The sequence below is a fragment of the Tyto alba genome, unplaced genomic scaffold (assembly GCF_018691265.1).
Source record: "Tyto alba isolate M040663 unplaced genomic scaffold, T.alba_DEE_v4.0 Super-Scaffold_7, whole genome shotgun sequence".
In the NCBI taxonomy this organism is placed as follows: Eukaryota; Metazoa; Chordata; class Aves; order Strigiformes; family Tytonidae; genus Tyto; species Tyto alba.
This window is the reverse complement of record NW_024881328.1, coordinates 43,427,889-43,443,999: the sequence shown is the minus strand read 5'-3', so window position 1 is coordinate 43,443,999 and position 16,111 is coordinate 43,427,889. Positions and strand designations below refer to the sequence as shown.

The 16,111-nt window shown below is 64.1% G+C and overlaps 1 long non-coding RNA gene and 16 other non-coding genes across 17 annotated transcripts; 10 read left to right on the top strand and 7 right to left on the bottom strand.

Moving 5' to 3' along the window:
- Window positions 1-202: 202 nt before the first annotated feature.
- TRNAS-CGA lies at window positions 203-284 on the top strand. Its single transcript has one exon. It is a non-coding gene; the product is annotated as a tRNA-Ser (tRNA).
- A 1,582-nt stretch (window positions 285-1,866) lies between these two features.
- Window positions 1,867-1,938, bottom strand: TRNAP-AGG. Its single transcript has one exon. It is a non-coding gene; the product is annotated as a tRNA-Pro (tRNA).
- Window positions 1,939-2,165: 227 nt separating this feature from the next.
- Window positions 2,166-2,237, bottom strand: TRNAA-CGC. The gene has a single exon. It is a non-coding gene; the product is annotated as a tRNA-Ala (tRNA).
- Window positions 2,238-2,933: 696 nt separating this feature from the next.
- Window positions 2,934-3,005, top strand: TRNAP-UGG. Its single transcript has one exon. It is a non-coding gene; the product is annotated as a tRNA-Pro (tRNA).
- Window positions 3,006-3,343: 338 nt separating this feature from the next.
- TRNAA-UGC lies at window positions 3,344-3,415 on the bottom strand. The gene has a single exon. It is a non-coding gene; the product is annotated as a tRNA-Ala (tRNA).
- A 234-nt stretch (window positions 3,416-3,649) lies between these two features.
- TRNAP-CGG lies at window positions 3,650-3,721 on the top strand. Its single transcript has one exon. It is a non-coding gene; the product is annotated as a tRNA-Pro (tRNA).
- Window positions 3,722-4,279: 558 nt separating this feature from the next.
- Window positions 4,280-4,351, top strand: TRNAP-AGG. Its single transcript has one exon. It is a non-coding gene; the product is annotated as a tRNA-Pro (tRNA).
- An 807-nt stretch (window positions 4,352-5,158) lies between these two features.
- Window positions 5,159-5,240, bottom strand: TRNAS-UGA. Its single transcript has one exon. It is a non-coding gene; the product is annotated as a tRNA-Ser (tRNA).
- A 940-nt stretch (window positions 5,241-6,180) lies between these two features.
- Window positions 6,181-6,252, bottom strand: TRNAP-AGG. The gene has a single exon. It is a non-coding gene; the product is annotated as a tRNA-Pro (tRNA).
- Window positions 6,253-7,114: 862 nt separating this feature from the next.
- TRNAA-CGC lies at window positions 7,115-7,186 on the top strand. The gene has a single exon. It is a non-coding gene; the product is annotated as a tRNA-Ala (tRNA).
- Window positions 7,187-7,413: 227 nt separating this feature from the next.
- Window positions 7,414-7,485, top strand: TRNAP-UGG. The gene has a single exon. It is a non-coding gene; the product is annotated as a tRNA-Pro (tRNA).
- Window positions 7,486-7,821: 336 nt separating this feature from the next.
- Window positions 7,822-7,893, bottom strand: TRNAA-UGC. The gene has a single exon. It is a non-coding gene; the product is annotated as a tRNA-Ala (tRNA).
- A 672-nt stretch (window positions 7,894-8,565) lies between these two features.
- On the top strand, window positions 8,566-8,637 carry TRNAP-UGG. Its single transcript has one exon. It is a non-coding gene; the product is annotated as a tRNA-Pro (tRNA).
- A 1,255-nt stretch (window positions 8,638-9,892) lies between these two features.
- On the top strand, window positions 9,893-15,771 carry LOC116965209. Its single transcript, XR_006164552.1, has 3 exons — window positions 9,893-9,966; window positions 11,756-11,957; window positions 13,717-15,771. It is a non-coding gene; the product is annotated as an uncharacterized LOC116965209 (long non-coding RNA).
- Window positions 10,215-10,296, bottom strand: TRNAS-CGA. The gene has a single exon. It is a non-coding gene; the product is annotated as a tRNA-Ser (tRNA).
- TRNAT-AGU lies at window positions 10,568-10,641 on the top strand. Its single transcript has one exon. It is a non-coding gene; the product is annotated as a tRNA-Thr (tRNA).
- Window positions 11,255-11,336, top strand: TRNAS-GCU. Its single transcript has one exon. It is a non-coding gene; the product is annotated as a tRNA-Ser (tRNA).
- Window positions 15,772-16,111: the final 340 nt, after the last annotated feature.

Sequence of the window (16,111 nt, the reverse complement as noted above, 5' to 3'; positions counted from 1 at the left end):
CAGCAGCAGCGGGGGGGGGGGGGGGGCACTGCTGCCCGGGGACCCCCGGCGCAGGTTTGGGGGGGGCCGGGCCCCGCCGCCAGCCCCTGCCCGGGGAGCAGAGCGGGGCCGGGGGTGCGAGCGGGGCCGCAGCGCCCCCCCCGGAGCCTTCCCCGCTTCCCACGGGGGGGGGGGGGGGCCCCCCCGCAGCCGTGCGGCGGTGGCTGTGATGGCCGAGGGGTGAAGGCGTTGGACTCGAAATCCAATAGGGTTTCCCTGCGCAGGTTCGAATCCTGCTCACAGCGACTCCTTTTACCCGCCACCGGGGTCCTGGGGGGGCCGCGGGGGGCCGGGGGCCCCGCCAGCCCCAGCCCGGCACAGCACCGCTTCCCTGGGGAGCAGATCCTCCCCCCACCCCGGGGAACCTCCCTGGTGCCCCCGGAGGGACGGGACACCCGGGGCACACAGCCCCGCGCCGCTGGCCCCGGGGCCACCTCCGATCCTCCCCGCTGGGGAGGGGCCGCCCGGGCAGCCCCGGGCCCCACACCCACCGGCTCTCACGGGTGGCTTCGGCTGCCGAGGGTTTCACCAGCGGGGCAGCCGGGACCCGCACGGGGCCCTGGGGCCGATGAGGGGGGCCGGGGACCCCGCTGCCGGCTTGGGCTGCGGATCCGCCCTCGGCTGCAAGAGGATCTGGGTCCGACTCCCAGCGCAGCCCCCGCTCCGGGCGAAGCCTGCTGCTCGGGGCGGGGGGGGGGGCCGAGCTCCTCTGGGGGCAGCTCTTGGCTGCTGGCCCCTTCTTCCCTCCGACGCTCACCACAGATTTGGGCTGGGCAGGGCGAGCGGGGCATGTGATAAGGAATAGAAGAATTTTGCTTTCGCTAAAAGTAATTAAACAATTACTTCTTAGGCTAAAGCTATTATTAGTACAATGATCCAAATTTTAAGAAAAGTAAAAGACTTTACTAGTGGGGAAAAGGGGGGAATTGATCTGAGGAAACACCAACCCAACAGCCCCCCCTCTTGGGATGCTCACCGGATGGTCCATATCACAGGGCGGTAACTCCTTTGCAACGGATTGAGAAAAAACAGGACGGGCCATCCCTGGTATCCCTTGTCCTTGAGATAAGAGGGGAACTGAAACCACTGAGCCAGAAAAGACAAAGGAGCTGCAAATTGGCCCAGACTTGAAGGACCAGGTGTACAGGACCACAGGACTGAAGAAAGAAGGTAAGATTGTAGAAGAAGCCAGGAGGCATGCGGAAGGTGTTGAAACCGGCAGCTGGGTGGATAACAGGGGGTTTGAAACTTAAACAATTTCGTGAACCTGGACGGAGCTGCGACTCCTCGGCCACCCCAGCGCTGCATTTGCTCTCTTACCTAAATAAAGATTCATTAATCCATATTTGGATGTGATGGGCCTTAATCTCCCTATAACAGGGCAGCTGCCTCTCTTTGCGGTGGGGCTACGGGGTGCGGGCACCCGCTGTGCCCCCCAGTGCTGGGCCAGCCGTGCCCGCAGGAGCCCCAGGGTTTTTCTGGGGGTCCCTTCCACCCCCAGAGGCGGGTGGGAGTGGGGCGTGGGGAGGCAAAAGCTGGAGATGCTGGGGGTCGAGCCCAGGGCCTGTTAGACGCAAAGCAAGCGCTCTCCTGCTGAGCTCGATGCCCCCACCCGTGGGGTGCCCACGCAGGGCCCAGTGGCCACGTCCCGGCGGCGGCAGCATGGGAGCTTTGGGAAATTGGTGTGGGCTGAAGGAGAAGGCGCGTGGGCGCCCCACGGGGGCCGTTTGCGGGCAGGCGGGGGCTGTCGGGGCTGCCCCTGCCCCCCCCCGTGTGTGCAGAGAGCAGCGGGGCCGCATCCCCGAGGGGGGCTGGTCCCAAAAGGGGGGGCTCGTCCGGGAGTTGAACCCGGGACCTCTCGCACCCTAAGCGAGAATCATACCCCTAGACCAACGAGCCGCGGCGCTGGGCACCCCCCCCGCGGCACCCCAGAGCCCCCTGCCCCCCCCGAATTGCGGGACTGGGGCTGCAGCCGGGGCCGGGGCTTTGGCGCGGCACACGCGCGGGCTGCGCGCCCACGGGAGCATCGCCAGGCCGGCCGGGCCCGCGGGCAGCCCCCGGCGTGCTTTGGGGGCTTCTGGGGGGCTCTGCCACCCCCAGAGGCGGCTGCGGGGAGGCAAAAAAGCTGGAGATGCTGGGGGTTGAACCCAGGGCCTCTTACACGCAAAGCAAGCGCTCTCCCGCTGAGCTACATCCCCCCGACTCAAAACCTCCCCCGGCTCGCTCAGCCCCCCCGCGAAATCCCCGTCGCCGCTTCCCTCCCCGCCGCCCTCCCGCCCCCACCCACGGCTGCTGCCCGGGGGCTTCGGGCCCTGCCACGCGCGGGGGGGCCCTCGGCCGCCCCGCCGGGGCCGCCACTGGCAGGGACGGGGCCTGTGGGGCGGACACGCTGCTCGGGATGCAGCCCCCACCCTCGCCTGCCCGCCGGGGACGCGGGGGGGGGGGCAGCGGGGCTCCCCCTCCGCCGTCCCCCAATGCCCCGACAGACCCTTCCCCACCCGGCAGGGGCCGAGCCCGCCCACGGCGGAGCCGCGTCCCTGCCCACGGGGCCGCGGGCAGCAGCTGGGTGCCGGCAGCGGTGGGAGCCCCCGCCGGAGGGGCCCTGTCCGAGGCGGGGGGGGCGCCCGTCCCCGCTGTGTCGGGGCAGCGTCGCCCCCTCCGTGCCGCGTCCCCGCGGGGGCTGCGCCCGCCGGCGGGTGGGCGCCCCAAAAGTCAGGGGTCACCCGGGAGGGGAAGCGGGACAAATGCAGCTGCTGGATCCACGGAGCAGGGAAGCAGGAGGGAGCCCCCCGCTCCCCGCGCGCGCCGAGGGGCACCCACCGCCGCCCCCGCCCCCAGCGCCCCGAAATGGGGGGGCACCGAGCCGGGGGGGGCACGGGGGGGCGCAGCGCCGCGGCTCGTTGGTCTAGGGGTATGATTCTCGCTTTGGGTGCGAGAGGTCCCGGGTTCAACTCCCGGACGAGCCCCCCCTTTTTGGGACACACACCCCCCGCGGGGACACGGCACGGAGGGGGCAACGCTGCCCTGACACAGCGGGGACGGGCGGCCTCCACAGCCCAGCACCTGTTTCCGAAAACAACTTTTGTCCCTCCTGGGGAAGGGACACAATGTACCCCACAAACCAGCAGTACCCACGCAGGGGAGGGAGATGCCCACGGGGCATTTTCTCACAGGCTGTGGGTACCAGGACCCATCTTCAGGCCAGCCGTGCGCACGGGAAGCCACAGAAATTTCTGGGGAGCCTTGGGGGGCTCTGCCACCCCCAGAGCCGGCTGCGAGGGGGGTTCTGGGGAGGCAAAAAAGCTGGAGATGCTGGGGGTTGAACCCAGGGCCTCTTACACGCAAAGCAAGCGCTCTCCCGCTGAGCTACATCCCCCCACACACGGGAGAGCTGAGCCCCGTGGTCCAACTGCCCCACGGCCACTGGGGCCAGGGCAGGTACTGACCGTGGCCACCTCCAAATGCCAGCACAGCGTTCTGGGTACAGCAGATTGGATTTCCCCGCTCCAGATGAGCCACAGGCAAAAGGCAGCATCAGCCCCAGCCCTCAGCAACACCCAAAATTTTGGGGGGACAGATGTCAGGGGTGCCAGGGGGTGCCCAGCGCTGCGGCTCGTTGGTCTAGGGGTATGATTCTCGCTTCGGGTGCGAGAGGTCCCGGGTTCAACTCCCGGACGAGCCCCCCCTTTTGGGGCACCCACCTTCCTTGGCTGGTGTTTGGGCACAACTGGGGCATGGCGAGGTCGGTGGTGCCCAGCACAGAGGGGTTGGTGCCACGTCCCGGCTGGGTGCGTCCCTGTGGGCAGGGTGGCCCCCCAGCACTGACACCGTGTGCCCCCAGGCTCTGCTTTGGGGGCCGGGGCGCTGGGGGCAGAGCGGGGGCAGCGCTGGGGGGGCAGGGAGCTGCCCAGGCCTCGGCCCCTGCCCACGCAGGGGGATGGAGCTCAGCGGGAGAGCGCTTGCGTTGCGTGTAAGAGGCCCTGGGTTCAACCCCCAGCATCTCCAGCTTTTGCCTCCCCACCCCCCCCTCGCAGCCGGCTCTGGGGGTGGCAGAGCCCCCCAGAAGCCCCCAAAGCACGCCGGGGGCTGCCCGCGGGCCCGGCCGGCCTGGCGATGCTCCCGTGGGCGCGCAGCCCGCGCGTGTGCCGCGCCAAAGCCCCGGCCCCGGCTGCAGCCCCAGTCCCGCAATTCGGGGGGGGCAGAGGGCTCTGGGGTGCCGCGGGGGGGTGCCCAGCGCCGCGGCTCGTTGGTCTAGGGGTATGATTCTCGCTTAGGGTGCGAGAGGTCCCGGGTTCAACTCCCGGATGAGCCCCCCCTTTTGGGACCAGCCCCCCTCGGGGATGCGGCCCCGCTGCTCTCTGCACACACGGGGGGTCAGGGGCAGCCCCGACAGCCCCCGCCTGCCCGCAAACGGCCCCCGTGGGGCGCCCACGCGCCTTCTCCTTCAGCCCACACCAATTTCCCAAAGCTCCCATGCTGCCGACGCCAGGCCGGGGCCACTGGGCCCTGCGTGGGCACCCCACGGGTGGGTGCATCGAGCTCAGCGGGAGAGCGCTTGCTTTGCATCTAACAGGCCCTGGGCTCGACCCCCAGCATCTCCAGGTTTTGCTTCCCCACGCCCCCCTCCCACCTGCCTCTGGGGTGGAAGAGCCCCCCAAGACCCCCCCAAAATCTCTTGAGCTGCTGGTGCACACGGCTGGCCTGAGGATGCTTCCTGGTACCCACAGCCTGTGAGAAAATGCCCCGTGGGCCTTTCCCTCCCCTGCGTGGGTACTGCTGGTTTGTGGGGTACATTGTGTCCCTTCCCCAGGAGGGACAAAAGTTGTTTTTGGAAACAGGTGCTGGGCTGTGGAGGCCGCCCGTCCCCGCTGTGTCGGGGCAGCGTCGCCCCCTCCGTGCCGTGTCCCCGCGGGGGCTGCGCCCGGCAGCGGGTGAATGTCCCAAACCGGGGGGGTCATCCAGGAGTTGAACCCAAGGTCCCACTGCCCCCCTGGATCCCAGCGCAGTGGAAGGGCAGCTTCCCCCAGCTCTCGCCCTGCCTGCTGCTCGCCAGCCACCGGCTCCTGAGGTGTGGGGCTGCCCCGGCCCCCAACCCCACGCAGCCGTGGGTAAAAGGAGTCGCTGTGAGCAGGATTCGAACCTGCGCAGGGAAACCCTATTGGATTTCAAGTCCAACGCCTTCACCCCTCGGCCATCACAGCCCCTGTGTCCCCCCTTGGCGGCGTGGGGACACCCCGGCTTTGCGCTGCACAAAACGTCCCCCAGTGCGTTTTGGGGGCATCAGCTCAGCCCCGGGATGTGGAGTGGCTGGAAGAAATTGGGCATATTATGAGCGATCCAGACCGAGGGGCCTCACAACTGCAGGTGTTGTGAAGGACTTATGCAAGGTCGAAAGAGATAAGGAAGTTGGGGTTTTGAGAAACTGCCTGTGTTGCGGGGAGGTAAGGAGGTTGGAATGTAAAAAAGAAGATAACAAGATGCACAAACAGAATGTAGGTAGGGCAGGCAGAGCAAGGCGTGTGAACGAGCAGCTTTAACCTATTAGCAACCAAAATGTAACGCGTGCGCTTTGTGTGAGTGTACAAATTGCTGTGTATCCTTTAATAAAGTGGCATTAACTTGATCACATTGATCGTGCATGTTGTGTCTGAGGATTCCACGTCACCGGGACTCACAGGCGGTCCCAGTAGCCGGACGTGCCGTGGTTGGGAAAAGGGAAAATCTGGGGGTATTCATGGATGCCTGGGAAAAAATAATCCAGTTGCAGCAGGGAGCCTTGCCGCTGGTGTCAAGGGGAAGCGGCCTCCAGCAATGCCCAGGAAGACAACAGGATTCAGGGGGGTAAAAGGACATGGAGATGCTGGGGGTCGAGCCCAGGGCCTGTTAGATGCAAAGCAAGCGCTCTCCCGCTGAGCTCGATGCCCCCACCCGTGGGGTGCCCACGCAGGGCCCAGTGGCCACGTCCCGGCGGCGGCAGCATGGGAGCTTTGGGAAATTGGTGTGGGCTGAAGGAGAATCCGCGTGGGCTCCCCACGGGAGCCGTTTGCGGGCAGTCGGGGGCTGTCGGGGCTGCCCCTGCCCCCCCGTGTGTGCAGAGAGCAGCGGGGCCGCATCCCCGAGGGGGGCTGGTCCCAAAAGGGGGGGCTCGTCCGGGAGTTGAACCCGGGACCTCTCGCACCCTAAGCGAGAATCATACCCCTAGACCAACGAGCCGCGGCGCTGGGCACCCCCCCGCGGCACCCCAGAGCCCCCTGCCCCCCCCGAATTGCGGGACCGGGGCTGCAGCCGGGGCCGGGGCTTTGGCGCGGCACACGCGCGGGCTGCGCGCCCACGGGAGCATCGCCAGGCCGGCCGGGCCCGCGGGCAGCCCCCGGCGTGCTTTGGGGGCTTCTGGGGGGCTCTGCCACCCCCAGAGCCGGCTGCGGGGAGGCAAAAAGCTGGAGATGCTGGGGGTCGAGCCCAGGGCCTCTTACACGCAACGCAAGTGCTCTCCCGCTGAGCTCCATCCCCCTGCGTGGGCAGGGGCGGGACCTGGGCAGCTCCCTGCCCCCCCAGCGCTGCCCCCGCTCTGCCCCCAGCGCCCCGGCCCCCAAAGCAGAGCCTCCACCATCTCAGATGTTGGTTCTCAGGGGCTACACCGTGGCTGTGGGGACATGTCCACCCCAAACACCCTGCCCAGTGGCACGGCACGAGACAGTGCAGCCAGGGCAGCGCTGGTGATGGCCATGCAGGACCACCGAGGAGGGTGGGTGCCCCAAAAATGGGGGGACTCATGCAGGAGTTGAACCCAGGACCTCTACTCACACCAGAGCACGATTCATACCCCTAGACCAATGTGATGAAGTTTGGCGGATTGTCAGGAACCCCCAGTGTGAGCTCCAGTGCTGGGGGAACTGGTTGGGGTGGGATGGGACTTCAGGGAGGTCTTTTTGTCCCTGATGGATGATCACAGCTGGGACATCCCCCTCCCTCTGCCCTGGCTGTAGACAAGACATGGCAACTGGCCCCCAAGTCTATAGGGCCAAGTGGAGCAGAGTGGGCAGCAGGACATGGGGTGTGGGCATCTCCCACGCAGGGGGATGTAGCTCAGCGGGAGAGCGCTTGCTTCGCATGTAAGAGGCCCTGGGTTCAACCCCCAGCATCTCCAGCTTTTTGCCTCCCCGCAGCCGGCTCTGGGGGTGGCAGAGCCCCCCAGAAGCCCCCAAAGCACGCCGGGGGCTGCCCGCGGGCCCGGCCGGCCTGGCGATGCTCCCGTGGGCGCGCAGCCCGCGCGTGTGCCGCGCCAAAGCCCCGGCCCCGGCTGCAGCCCCGGTCCCGCAATTCGGGGGGGGGCAGGGGGCTCTGGGGTGCCGCGGGGGGGGTGCCCAGCGGCGCGGCTCGTTGGTCTAGGGGTATGATTCTCGCTTAGGGTGCGAGAGGTCCCGGGTTCAACTCCCGGACGAGCCCCCCCTTTTTGGGACACACACCCCCCGCGGGGACACGGCACGGAGGGGGCAACGCTGCCCCGACACAGCAGGGACGGGCGGCCTCCACAGCTCAGCACCTGTTTCCGAAAACAACTTTTGTCCCTCCTGGGGAAGGGACACAACGTACCCCACAAACCAGCAGTACCCACGCAGGGGAGGGAGATGCCCACGGGGCATTTTCTCGCAGCCTGTGGGTACCAGGACCCATCTTCAGGCCAGCCGTGCGCACGGGAAGCCACAGAAATTTCTGGGGAGCCTTGGGGGGCTCTGCCACCGCCAGAGCCGGCTGCGAGGGGGGTTCTGGGGAGGCAAAAGCTGGAGATGCTGGGGGTTGAACCCAGGGCCTCTTACACGCAAAGCAAGCGCTCTCCCGCTGAGCTACATCCCCCCGACTCAAAACCTCCCCCCCCACTCGCTCAGCCCCCCCGCGAAATCCCCGTCGCCGCTTCCCTCCCCGCCGCCCTCCCGCCCCCACCCACGGCTGCTGCCCGGGGGCTTCGGGCCCTGCCACGCGCGGGGGGGCCCTCGGCTGCCCCGCCGGGGCCGCCACTGGCACGGACGGGGCCTGTGGGGCGGACACGCTGCTCGGGATGCAGCCCCCACCCTCGCCTGCCCGCCGGGGACGCGGGGGGGGGGCAGCGGGGCTCCCCCTCCGCCGTCCCCCAATGCCCCGACAGACCCTTCCCCACCCGGCAGGGGCCGAGCCCGCCCACGGCGGAGCCGCGTCCCTGCCCACGGGGCCGCGGGCAGCAGCTGGGTGCCGGCAGCGGTGGGAGCCCCCGCCGGAGGGGCCCTGTCCGAGGCGGGGGGGGCGCCCGTCCCCTCCGTGCCGCGTCCCCGCGGGGGCTGCGCCCGCCGGCGGGTGGGCGCCCCAAAAGTCAGGGGTCACCCGGGAGGGGAAGCGGGACAAATGCAGCTGCTGGATCCACGGAGCAGGGAAGCAGGAGGGAGCCCCCCGCTCCCCGCGCGCGCCGAGGGGCACCCACCGCCGCCCCCGCCCCCAGCGCCCCGAAATGGGGGGGCACCGAGCCGGGGGGGGCACGGGGGGGCGCAGCGCCGCGGCTCGTTGGTCTAGGGGTATGATTCTCGCTTTGGGTGCGAGAGGTCCCGGGTTCAACTCCCGGACGAGCCCCCCCTTTTGGGACCAGCCCCCCTCGGGGATGCGGCCCCGCTGCTCTCTGCACACACGGGGGGGCAGGGGCAGCCCCGACAGCCCCCACCGGCCCGCAAACGGCCCCCGTGGGGAGCCCACGCGCCTTCAGTCCACACCAATTTCCCAAAGCTCCCATGCTGCCAATGCTGGGATGGGGCCACTGGGCCCTGCGTGGGCACCCCACGGGTGGGTGCATCGAGCTCAGCGGGAGAGCGCTTGCTTTGCGTCTAACAGGCCCTGGGCTCGACCCCCAGCATCTCCAGCTTTTGCCTCCCCACGCCCCACTCCCACCCGCCTCTGGGGGTGGAAGGGACCCCCAGAAAAACCCTGGGGCTCCTGCGGGCACGGCTGGCCCAGCACTGGGGGGCACAGCGGGTGCCCGCACCCCGTAGCCCCACCGCAAAGAGAGGCAGCTGCCCTGTTATAGGGAGATTAAGGCCAGTCACATCCAAATATGGATTAATGAATCTTTATTTAGGTAAGAGAGCAAATGCAGCGCTGGGGTGGCCGAGGAGTCGCAGCTCCGTCCAGGTTCACGAAATTGTTTAAGTTTCAAACCCCCTGTTATCCACCCAGCTGCCGGTTTCAACACCTTCCGCATGCCTCCTGGCTTCTTCTACAATCTTACCTTCTTTCTTCAGTCCTGTGGTCCTGTACACCTGGCTCTTCAAGTCTGGGCCAATTTGCAGCTCCTTTGTCTTTTCTGGCTCAGTGGTTTCAGTTCCCCTCTTATCTCAAGGACAAGGGATACCAGGGATGGCCCGTCCTGTTCTTTCTCATTCCATTGCAAAGGAGTTACTGCCCTGTGATATGGACCATCTGGTGAGCATCCCAAGAGGGGGGGGCTGTTGGGTTGGTGTTTCCTCAGATCAATTCCCCCCTTTTCCCCACTAGTAAAGTCTTTTACTTTTCTTAAAATTTGGATCATTGTACTAATAATAGCTTTAGCCTAAGAGGTAATTGTTTAATTACTTTTAGCGAAAGCAAAATTCTTCTATTCCTTATCACATGCCCCGCTCGCCCTGCCCAGCCCAAATCTGTGGTGAGCGTCGGAGGGAAGAAGGGGCCAGCAGCCAAGAGCTGCCCCCAGAGGAGCTCGGCCCCCCCCCCCCCCCGAGCAGCAGGCTTCGCCCGGAGCGGGGGCTGCGCTGGGAGTCGGACCCAGATCCTCTTGCAGCCGAGGGCGGATCCGCAGCCCAAGCCGGCAGCGGGGTCCCCGGCCCCCCCCCATCGGCCCCAGGGCCCCGTGCGGGTCCCGGCTGCCCCGCTGGTGAAACCCTCGGCAGCCGAAGCCACCCGTGAGAGCCGGTGGGTGTGGGGCCCGGGGCTGCCCGGGCGGCCCCTCCCCAGCGGGGAGGATCGGAGGTGGCCCCGGGGCCAGCGGCGCGGGGCTGTGTGCCCCGGGTGTCCCGTCCCTCCGGGGGCACCAGGGAGGTTCCCCGGGGTGGGGGGGGGGATCTGCTCCCCAGGGAAGCGGTGCTGTGCCGGGCTGGGGCTGGCGGGGCCCCCGGCCCCCCGCGGCCCCCCCAGGACCCTCGCCGCCGGGTAAAAGGAGTCGCTGTGAGCAGGATTCGAACCTGCGCAGGGAAACCCTATTGGATTTCGAGTCCAACGCCTTCACCCCTCGGCCATCACAGCCACCGCCGCACGGCTGCGGGGGGCCCCCCCCCCCCCCCGTGGGAAGCGGGGAAGGCTCCGGGGGGGGCGCTGCGGCCCCGCTCGCACCCCCGGCCCCGCTCTGCTCCCCGGGCAGGGGCTGGCGGCGGGGCCCGGCCCCCCCCAAACCTGCGCCGGGGGTCCCCGGGCAGCAGTGCCCCCCCCCCCCGCTGCTGCTGCTGCGGGGTGAGCCTGGGGTCGGGGTGGCAGCGGGCTGTGGGCGTGGGGCCCCCCCGCGGGCGTGGGGCGGGTGGGCGCCATGGCTCAGCTGGTTAAAGCGCCTGTCTAGTAAACAGGAGATCCTGGGTTCGACTCCCAGTGGTGCCTGGGCTGGGGGGTGTGTGTGTGTGTGTGTGTGTGTGTGTGTGTGTCTCTTTTCCTCCCTGCCCCAAGCTGGGGGGCAATTCTGGGGGTCTCTTCCTTCCCCCAAGCTATGGAGGCCCCCTCCCGCCCCCCCCCTTCTATGCTAGGCAACCCCACTCGGCGTGGGGAAGGAGTTTCCTTCTGCTCCGTTTCCCTGGGGAGCTCACGGTTTCAGAGGCGACCCCAAACCATCTCCAGACCCCATGGGGTTTGGGAAATCAGGCTGCCCCCCCCCCCCCATCTTCCCCATTCACCCGCGCAGCCGGTGCTGAATCAGAGAGGAAAACCCTCCGGACACAAGTTGGTGGCGGAGACCTGCAACAAGTGCCGAAACCCAGGGCACGGCGTTTTGTGGCAAAAATAAATGTCACCTTGCCCTTTGCCAGCCTCTGAACACAGGGACAGGAGGGGACACGGAGCGGGGCAAATGAATTGCACAGATTTGGGCTACCGGCTGCCAGGGCCTGGGCTGCCCAGGCTGTTTCTCCAGAGGACACCCCGCGTAACCGCCCCGGGTTCGCAGCCTTTGGTCAAAAAAAATGAAGAAAAATCCGCCCAAAATGAGCCCGAACCAGCAGACGAGGTGGCCGAGTGGTGAAGGCGATGGACTGCTAATCCATTGTGCTCTGCACGCGTGGGTTCGAATCCCACCCTCGTCGAGTTCCTTCGAACCGCGGAGTGGGGAGGATTTTGGGGCAGCCCCTGGTGTGTCCTGCCTTCTCATTTCTCTCGTATTTTTGTTCTGCCGTCGTAATAAATGCCCATCTGCCTTTGGGTTGCTGCTCCCACTTGCTCAACTTGCTCCGGGACCCACGTTGCCCTTTTTTCCTGCAAGGTGCCGGGCCCCATGCTCCCCCGCAGGAGTGGGGTACCGACCCCCCACGTTCCCCAAGCACTCCTGCCAGCCAGCTACGGCTTCTCCAGGAGGCAAAGCACCAAACCGTGGGCAGGGAGGACCAGCATCAGGCTGGTGGGGCGGGCGCTGTGCGCACACCCTGAGCCTGTGCTCTGCCTTTTTTTTTTTCTGTTTTCTGCTCTCTCTCAGCCAATTTATTCCTTTCTGCATCTCGTACGCAAGGCCTGGGCATCTCTGTCTTGACAATGGGAGCCAGAAGCCATCCCTGGGCAAAGCTGTGCCTTGCTGAGCCATCGCCGCATCCTGGAGCTGCTTTTTCTGAGGATGGCAGAGCTGCAGCATGACCCATGTCTGCAGCAGTGCTGGCAGTGGAGGTCACTGGGGAGAGGAGACGGTGAGCTACTGCAAGATGAAGAGGAAAGAGGTAAAAAAAAAAAAAAAAACAACCAAACAATCCACCTGGTGGGTATTTAATTGATGAAATCCCAGCTGTTTTGCAGAGAGAGAGGTTTTGTGTTTCTCAGAATGTGTCTGCTCTTCAATGCAGCTGGGGAAGCGTGTTGTGCCAGCCTTGCAGGCGCTTTCCCTGCTCCCACCCCTTCTTCCCACAGATGAGGATGTGGCCAGGCAATGCCGTGGCTTGGAGGCAAGGCGAGGACGCTCAGGCTTAGCTGCCCACGCTGCAAGCCCTGCACTGCCTTTTCGACCTTCCCTGGGGCCACGTTTCCTTCCCATGCCTTGGGGAGATGCCCCTGGGGACCAGCTGGGAGCTGCTTCTCTCTGTCAGCCTCTCCCCAGCCAGAAACAGCGATCGGGGAAACTCCGGCCCCATCCCGTCCCGCTGCTTGGCCACTTTTGGGGCAGGAGGGGTTACAGCCCACGGGGAAAAAAAACCAACTCGCAGCTGGGTACGGTGAAATGAGAAGGGGCGGTGGGTGCAGGCTGGTGGTGGCGTACGGCACGGGTGCTGCCGCAGCAGGATGGGACCCCGGGGGTTTGCAGGGCAGAGGCAACGGGGAGAGGAGACAAGCTGAGTCCCTTGGGACACCCTTCAACCCCGCTGGGCTGTGCCCGCCCCGGCACACGCGTGCCCCTGCCCCGGTGCATGGCGATGAGGCATCCCTTGGCGGGGGGATGTGCCAGCCTCGGTGGTGCTGCGGAGCGTCGGCCCACCCCGGCGGGGGGGGAACCCGGCAATTACAGGGGACCGTGTGGCGGCATGAAACCGGATCGGCAGCAGCCCCAGGGTTGTCACACAGCAGCCGGAGCCTGGCTCTGCCCAGCGGCGACCGTCTGGGCTCCGGCTCCCCGGGCTGCCCGCAGCGGCCCCGACGCACCCCGGGTCTCTCCCGGCGAGGACACGGGCAGCCAAGGATGCTCTGCGGCTGCGGTGGAGGGGGCAGCCCCCCCGGGTGGGTCTGTCTGTCCGCATCAGGGTGCTGCCTCCTGGCACTGGGCGGGCGGTCCTGCAGACATGAAGCAGAAGGCTTTGACTGAAAACCTTGACTGAATGGGCCTGGAAGGTCCTTCAGAGGGTCCTTCAGCCTCCTGGGAGCGGTCCCGGCAGGTCGGCTGCGGCCCCGGGGCGAGTGTGCTGGACACAGGAGTCTCTTGGAGATGGGATGCAGTGGGTCTGTGGCTGCCACAAAATGTGCCTCTGCCTGTGGTTTTCAGGAGAAATTTTGGGGCAGGGGCAAGCTTCCACCCTCCAGCCGGTCTCAGAGACATCCAGCCCTTGGGTGGTTGGAAATCAAAATGCAGAGCGGTGAAATTGGAGTTGTAAAGTGCTGCTGGGGCTGGTGATGGGAAGGGAAACAGAGCGAGTGTTGGGCCCAGGGCCGTGTTTCCTCTCATGCCCTGATCTGCAGGAAGAACCGGGACTGAGATGGTCACACATCCTGAATCCACTGCAGAAGTTAAGAAAATGGGTCTGACGTGTTTGGTTTGGTGAAATTTTTTCATTTTTGTGGTTCCTCCAGAGGAAGTCATGTCGCAAGCAGAAAGAGCTCATTCTCTGAAACGAATAAGGGTTGGAAAAAACAGTCTTTGTCATTTTTCTCAAATACCTGCATTTCCAGGAAGAGCTCTTTCCCCCATTGTTTTCCTTTGTTTTAATCTCATCCATTACACAAATCTGATTATTTTAACTTCCTGACATATGCCTTTTGTTTCCCTTTATCCAGGAAAAGGACTTGTTTCAGTACACAGATCCTCTCACATTCAGCAACATGCCCTCTCTGGGTGTCCCTGTGCATTTATTTCAAGCAGCGCTGAATCCGAGGATATTCTTCTGGGACAAACCGGGTTGCAAAACAGAAACACACAGCAAGGCTGCAAATCAGAAGATCCCAGCCTCTGTCTGACAGCCTGGGAAGAAGCTCCCCAAGAAAGGCTGTTTTGCCTTGGATCATGGGAGTGCACAGACACACACACACACACACACACAAAAAAAAAAAAGAAGACTCAGAAGATGATTAGTGAAGTGTAAGAAACCCTGGCTGGCAGAAGAAGGGTTTAATTCTTAGGCTGTGGGTCCAAGGTGCGCCTGTGACATCATTTTGTTATTCAAGAGTGGTGCAAAAAGCAGCAAAGTGAAGCTTAAAAAAACCCCTCATCTTCTCTTGCTCACCAAATTGCTGTTTAGGAGGTTGTGATGAACCCACAGCCTCCTGCCTTACTCCACCAGGCTGCAAGGTTGCTTCTGTCTGAAGCACGCGTCCTCTGCTGCACCTCGGAAAAGCTGATTTCCTCTTTCCTCTTCCAGAATGATGTGAAAAATAGCTGGGCTTGGCCCCAGCGCCTCTGAAAGGCTCTCTTGCCCTGGCAGGCAGGGCAGGGAGGAGTCGCTAGGGACAGTTCAGTGCTATCAACCATGACTCTGCAAGGCCAAGTCACCCTGGGAACTCAAATGACCCCCCAAACCCTACAAAGCATGTCTTTACCAGTGATGCTGACAACCCCCGGCTCCACACATGCATAGTATATGTGCCCCGGTACTCCCATGGTTTATTCTGGGACAGAAGATGTTTGTGCCTTCATCTGGGCTCTGCTGGCGTGAAATGAAAAGCCTTCTTCAAAATTTCCTTGCCCCTAGAGCCCGATGGCTCACTTCCCTGCTTGGGACCACGCCAGCGACTCCCTCTCCCCGATGCGCAGGTGATTCACATTTAAGTAAAGGTCGGGACTTTTGCGACTCCCCGGCTGTTTAGCAGCTAACAGGCTTTCAGCAGAGCAATCCGGTGTCATGCCGCAGCTTGTAATTAAAAAAAATGTCTTGATGATGTCACTCCATCACAAGGCAGCATAGCTGTGAACTTCTGGCTCACCACTGTTAGCATATCCAAAGAGCAGGATGGAAAGGCTCTTGGCCTCAGAAATCAGCTTACTGCGCAAAATCGGTCAGTTTTGGCTTGCGTCACCTTCAGGAGCAGACTCCAGAGCCCGTGATTACTTTGCTTTTAAAATTTGATGTGCCTTCCAAGTAGAATTCATACCCTGGGCATGAGGAATAATAACACAAAAAAGGCAAAATCCTCTAAGCGGATCCAAAAGTGTTAACAATTTTACTTATGCCGGGCTAGCTCAGGTCCCCGTGTCTGTCGTACCTGGACATCTGGGGCAGGAGAAATGCCCTCCGGCCTTTTTTCTCCCAGCTGCGCGTGGTCTCCCAGCACCCTCACCCCTGCAGGAGACCCCTGGTTTTCCTGCCCCCGATGAGATTGCTAGCACAGAGTTTACCTGCAAACGCACGTTTCTTGTGTTCAACCTACATCCCCGAGCTCACCTCGGGTGCACTGGGGAGCTGAATTGGTTGTGCTCGGAGGAGGGTGGGGAGCGATGTGCCGGGGATGTGCCTGCCCTAAATTCTGCTGAAGCACTATCCTGCCTGGTGGCATAAGACCTAAAATGTACTTTGGCCTTAGGAAGCGAGGTAATTAATGCCTGTAGCCCGAATCATTTCAATCTTACTCAGTGCTAAATGGAAGCAAAACATGACAGATGAAAGAGGGAACTGTTTAATCAGCCGGGGGAACTTTCCAGGAGAAAACTGCCAGTTGTTGGGAAGTTTCAGGCGGAAGGTATGCACCCGCTCCCCCGGGGGCTGGGGCACCCTATAAAACCCCGCGTGGCACCCGGCCCCACCACCCGCTCCCAGCTGCCGCTGCCGCCTCCGACTGGGTAAGTCGAGACGGGCTCCGTCTCCTTCCCCCCACTGAGCTGTTGCTTTCACCGATGCCTTGTGCCCGGTCCTCCGCAAGAGTTCAAGGTTTGTTACCTGCCTCCCTCCCACCCGCCGAGGATGCCGGGGAAGGGTTTCTTTTCGGCTCCAAAATAAGGAGCGCAAGGGGGGTTGCGGGGTGCAGGGCTCGCAGGATCCGTAACCACACAGCTGGGTGCATCCTGCCTGGTTTTCCTTGCTGAAAAAAAAAAACCCCACAGAATAGCAGTGTTGCAGGGATTGATGTGTCCCTGCTTACAGAAGGGCACCAGAGGTCCCTTCTATTTTGGGAGATGGGGTAGCTCAGCTCACGTGAAGTCCGGCTCGCTCACACTGTCCTGATTTATCTAGATTTTGCT